The sequence below is a fragment of the Phaethon lepturus genome, unplaced genomic scaffold (genome assembly GCF_000687285.1).
Source record: "Phaethon lepturus isolate BGI_N335 unplaced genomic scaffold, ASM68728v1 scaffold50412, whole genome shotgun sequence".
Taxonomy (NCBI): Eukaryota; Metazoa; Chordata; class Aves; order Phaethontiformes; family Phaethontidae; genus Phaethon; species Phaethon lepturus.
In genome coordinates, this window is record NW_010522297.1 from 29,914 (window position 1) to 36,199 (window position 6,286).

Sequence of the window (6,286 nt, forward strand, 5' to 3'; positions counted from 1 at the left end):
CATGGGGTTGTTGTGGCCGTGGCAGGACCCGGCACTTGGCCTTATTAAACCTCATGCGATTGATCTCGGCCCAATGATTCAGCCTGTCCAGATCCCTCTGCAGAGCCTTCCTGCCCTCCAGCAGATCAACACCCCCACCCAACTTGGTGTCATCTGCAAACTTAACTGAGGGAGCACTCGATCCCTTCATCCAGGTCATTAATAAAGGTACTGAACAAGACCGGACCGAGAACCGAGCCCTGGGGAACACCGCTTGTGACCGGCCGCCAACTGGATTTAACTCTGTTCACTACAACTCTCTGGGCTCGGCCATCCAGCCAGTTCTTTACCCAGCGCAGAGTACACCTGTCTAAGCCGTGAGCCACCAGCTTCTCTAGGAGAATGCTGTGGGAGACAGTGAATGCTGTAGGAAACAGTAGATGCTGTGGGAGACAGTGCCCAGAGGTATCCGTGGGAAGAGAGGAAAACCAGCTGTAGGAAAATCTGAATCTTTTTCAGGCCCTGATTTGGCAAGGCACCTATGCACATGCTTCATTTCAGGAGCAGCTTCATTGATTTCACTTGCATGCCTGAGGTTACACTCACAATTATGTATTCTTCTGACTTCTCCAGGTTACATTCTGATTAAGTCGTCTTCTGCTCAGTGGTGCTCTGGCCACTCATCTGATAGAGAACCTCTACAGAAGGCTACAGTTCCTATATTAGGGGGTATTCTCCAAGGTGTGTATGCACTGGTGTTTGGATTCATGTTTGCTTGCATCTTAATGGTTTAATGGGCTGTGGTGCAGTATGAAAACTGGGAACAGGATGGTGCGTTGCCAGCATCCACGAAGCTCTCTGGAATGAAGAGTCCCAAGACCAGTGTGAGCATTAAAACAATAATGTTAATATTTTCTTCTTGCAAGAATGTTAACAGAAATAAAAGAAGATTGTGCTTTGTGGTGTTTAATTGATTGGGCTTTTTGGCAAGCTAGATGATAAATCACTTAAATTAGGAGTCATGAGAACCAATTACTGCCAGATACTCTTCTGTGCCTCCAGCAGCATTGCAGTGATACTAGTACAGGCAGTGAGTTCTGCAGACCTTTACTAATAGAAGTAAATAACAGCAATAGACAATCCAAATGAAAGTAAGACTAAAGAATTACCCTGAAGGCTATTTCCATCTCCTCTAGACATAAGTACAAGAACAGACAGGGCTATAGCTGTAACTTGTTAGTGATTCACCACCCCAGGGTGCTAATGGCTATCCACTTACATGCTAGTAAGTGTAGATCTCAGCTGGCCAGGACTCCCATTCTTAGGGCTGTTGTACACATGGATTTTGACAGGCATTCCTCTTTTTCCTGTGGAACATCTCTCTATGAATAATTCTAGGATTTTGCATGTTTGGCTAGGATTTCCAAATACCTAGCAATCCTGGATGTGTCTCTTGATTCTGTGCAGACTTGTGAGCATGTGTGATGAGTGCATCTCCTCCAAGAAGCATCGTGTTCTGTGTGGTGGTCTTCTATGCAGTAGATACAGCACAATGAGAACATGTTTGGCAAACTATGTATACATGAAAAAAACATCCAGTACCTGAACATCTTGGGGAGCCATCAAACTTTCTTCACGTTTAATCAACACATTCAGCAAGTCCATGGGGTTCTTCCCTATACAGGTTTTTACAGCACGTGCATGCATCGCAGGGAAGCATAGGCTTTCTGCATGTATACCATATTACGTATACACACATATTTCACCTGTGAATGGCAGCCCGGCCATTGTGCAAAATTTTAGACAATCCCACAGCGAATGCTAAATGATTGGCAGTTTGAAAGGCAAGCTCTGAAAGGTGGATGAAACCAACAGGAAAGGGGAAGAAGAGTAACGTTAGAAAGGTCAGCAGCTGAATTACTGTTTTAAAATTGTTCTACTTCATTGTGCTTTCCAACATTACAAGGCCACAGTGGGGTTCTTCTGATCACCTTGATGGAAGTCACTTGGCATTATCCCATAATCTTTAATCGTATTCATAACTCTTTTGTGCTGCAGTTTGTTCCATTATCATCAATAGAAAAAGAAATGTATGCATCGGGTTTACTCATAGGAGAAAAAAAGTGAAGGACTGAGCCTTTGAAATAGGTCTAAAGGTGCAGAGTTAGAGTGTCAAGCTGAACTTTCTAAAAATGGGGTGAGAGCTGGGCTGCTCTGGAAACAAATAACCTCTTGAAAAGTGCAAAAATAAATCAGGTTCCCTATCCAGTTTTGCCTTTCTGCAAAACTATAGAGAAAAGAGGAGGCCAGAAGGCCACTGGTTGTTGTGTGATGTATAACACCCATCGAGTGACTGATTTGCAAAAAGGGTTGCTTTTGGAAGTTGCTAGGCATGCCCTGCCTCCAATGTCCCGCTTTTGCCTTGTTCATCCAGTGGATAATATAATCTGAAGATTTACTAGCACTGGTTTGCTTTATCTGGCCAACTGCCCTGTGACCTGATACCCTGCTGGGTGACTGGCACAAGTGGACCTGTCGATTCGGTCAGAACTTTCTCACGCGGTTGAATTTACTTCATCGCACAGTTAGTGGGTCTAATCCTATATGGGCTTCTGAATTAGATCTCAATACACCCGCAAGGAAGTGTTGAAGCCATTCATTGTTTTTCTGCACTTACTTACTATCTTTTTTACTTCAGCAGCTGCCTTTGTACCATCTTCCAAAGTAATGTTAGCTATGTTGTAAAAGTATCAAATCTAAATGTTAGGCATAACTGATTGAGATGTACAAACTTGAACAGGTATTTTTATTGTTAAAAATAATTGTTGCTAAATATCTGTCCAACAAGGAAAACATAATTATAAAGAATCTTTTCCATCTCCTGCACTAATTGAATGAACAGAATTCTTCCGTACTACTTTGCAGACATAATCTGTTATTGAATTATTGCATTAACACTGGGTTGCTGTTTTACCTTTGCCCCACTCAGCAGAAAAGCTTTCAGACTTCTGAACTAGAAAGTCCCAATTATCTTTGTCCTTCTAACTAGAACTGCGTTCATACAGGACCTTGAGATTGATTATATTTTAACTACATTAGTTTTCCCTTGACTTGTCCATGAAGGACCTGTGGACCAAAAGTGTGTAGGACTGAGAAGAAGCCTTCTTATTAACAAGTATTCATTAATTCTTGCATAGAAGAGATGGGTTCATAAATTCTGTTTATGAACCTATGTAGGATCATCAGCAGATTCTTGCACCCACTTCAAAGAGTTCAGGTCAGTGTTGAAAAGGTCAAGCAACAGCTACTGGAGCAGGTAAATTGTGCAGGCTTTTTTTTTTTTTCTTTGTGTGTTGGTCAACTTTTGACATTTTTAGTTGCTATGGCAACTGCTTAAAATAGGATTTTTAAAACTACAGTTGATTCCCTGTGGTAAAACTGTGGGGATCTTCTTCTTTGAACCATAAACTGCAGGTGCAATTTGGGATTCTGGGGTTCTCACTGTGGAACAATTTTTTAAAGTCAAGTCCTCAAAACCTTTTGTTCTTACTTAGGTCATCAGGGTATCTTATAAGACTCTGAAACTGCAGAGTGTGAATACCTTCCTGTGTTTCTTTCTTAAGATGATGTAATCTGAAATAGAAATACTGCTGAAGCCATTGTATTTCCATTTGATGAACACTACTCCTAGTATCATAGTAGCAGTTCTAGGTAAGACATGAGTATGAACTATGCAGGAAGAAACACTTCCTCTCTTTCTAGCAAATCCGTAATCTCATAGCAAAATTTTAAGATTTTTTAAAAGATATTTTTATTCCCAAATTTTTATGTGGTCTTCTCCTGTGGTTACACCATCAAGTCATATTAATGTGGGTTTTCACTACACCAGCAGCAGCTGCAGTGAATACAGAAGGAAGTAAGTAAATCCTTTGTTATTAATTGCTCTTTGGATGATAAAGACAAGGAATTCTCTTTAATCTCAGAGCATTGGCCTTAACTACCTGGTGCAGAGCTCTCTGCAGGGAGCAGAAGCTTTCAGTTGGCTTCACGGGCCCTCGGGAATAGCTGGAGGAATGCACTGCTTAACTGAGATGTTCAGAGATGATAGATAGCGCGGCGACCTGGATAGCACACGTCTGTCAAGTTTCTCACACCACACCATGTGACACTCACTCTGCTACTTGACGCTTCTCCTCCTCAGGTTCATCTCTATCAATCACATGCGCCGATGCCACCGAGATCAGAAACAAGCCACGTAACCAGGTGTGCACCCTTGTCATCTAGCGTGGAGTGCCACTTAGCATGGCGTGTCACTCTTGTACACTGCCACCTGACTACGTCAAAAGCAAAAAGCCCACAGCTATCGTCCATTTTATCTCAAATTGACTTCATTCTTCTCCCACTGACACCGTTAGCAACCTCGCCAGCAGCTTTAGCTGGACAGTACCTTAAAACTAGAGGAAACAAAAATGCGTGCTTGCACCTTGATGTGGCCTGGCTTGCTGCCTTGTAATGAGACCTCTCCTTTGTCTTGACCTAATGGTGGTTCCACCGAAAGCTAACGAGTCGATGAACTACTGCTACATCACGATGAAGGTGTCTCTTCAAATATAAGTCCAAACATCTCTTTTTGGGTCTTTTGTGGAAGATGGCATGTTTTCCACAGCAGAGTGTTTGCCTGCACCGTGTTTTCCTCTCGCGTTGGCTGAGAGCCAGTTCAGGTCAAACAGGCTCAGGCTTCAGAGTCATGGAGATGCTAAATAAAAAGAAAGGAGGATGTTGACAAAACATCCATTTTTAATCAGGGTTCTCCACTAAAAAAAGTGGATTAAAAAATCCCTACTTAAGAATTGACTGCAAAGCTAACTATATGTGTGTTTTTAAAACCTAGAAGCAGCCCTGACTTTCTGTATCACTTCTGGCCACCTCCAATATAGCACTCACTCTTGTGAAGAAAAGGTATATTCCTTGTTCCTATCTTCTTTAGAGCAGATCAGAGGGTGGATGTGATTTATGATAGTATTCCTTGCAAAATTCTTCAAGGAAGATACTGTTGCATTTTTATCTGAACATGTGTTTCTCTTCTTTCTTTTCTTCTCTTCTCTTGTTTCTCTCTTGGCTGAAGAACCAAGAACCGAAATTGTTGAGGGGGTGATGGAGGAGGGGAAAGATATGGGTCCTATTGTGTGATCTTAGTTCTTCGCAGTATTATTGGGTTAATTAATTACCTTATCAAATGGAACATATTTTCCACTACAAATTTCTACCAAATTTTCTCTTGCTAAAAGACTACAGGAGGATTTCAGGAGGATTTGAAATTACTCAATTGTTGCTTTGGCTAACTATTGGGTTGGTCAAACATTTTCAGAGGTGAATCTTTTGATAAATTCTTGACATTTTAACTTTTGAGCAATTTTTTCCAGCATCCATGCTTCTAGCATTGTCCACTGCTTACCTTTATCATCAGGCAGCTGGATATTTATCTTACATACTCAGGGCTTGTCATTATAAACTTCACAGGAGCTATGCCTTTCCCTCTGAGATGTGGCACGCCAAGAGAACTAATGGCTTCTCCTTAATCCAGGCTCATCTTGGTCGAAGGAGAAAGAGGCTGAACTGCTATCTTCACTAAAAATAGACAAATACAAAAAAGGAACAGTCAGTGGAATAAAGTAGATTAAATTGAAAAATAAATTCAGTTATCCAACGTGTTGCAGTACCGGAAAGAGATTTTGGAAAGCATTATGGTTATATAAGCATGTCCTTTAAGGATAGAAATATATAAGGTGGATGTGATTATTCCTTTCAAACAATTACATTTAGAAAGAATTTGTTAATATGCTCGCAGTGTCTTGAAAGTACCAGCCAAGACTGTTTGACTAGAATTGTGGCAATACATCACTTCGCCCTTCGGCGGTTGTACTCGGTAGGAGTCAACGCCCAGGGCGACGCGGCGGCGTCTCTGTCAGCGTGCGCTTTTCTCAAATGGGGGGAGAAAAAAAAATCAATTCTGTAATGAATCCAAAATATTTCCATGTGTGTCTTGGGAGGAGCGATAAACAGTGGGCAAAGAAGACCATCTCTGCCTGGAAAATAATAACAGTTTTCAAAGCGAAGGGATACCTCTGCTTTTCATGGAAACCACTGTCAGATTCCATGCAGAACGGAGGATCCCTCTGCTAGTTATTCAGAGGGCAGAAATTAATTTGCAAAGCCCCGCCAGGCGGGATAAGGCACCTAAACACCAACCTTTTGTACAGGTAACAGCTTTTGTACGCTGCATTTTTTTCCAGCGCGGCAGCTGGCC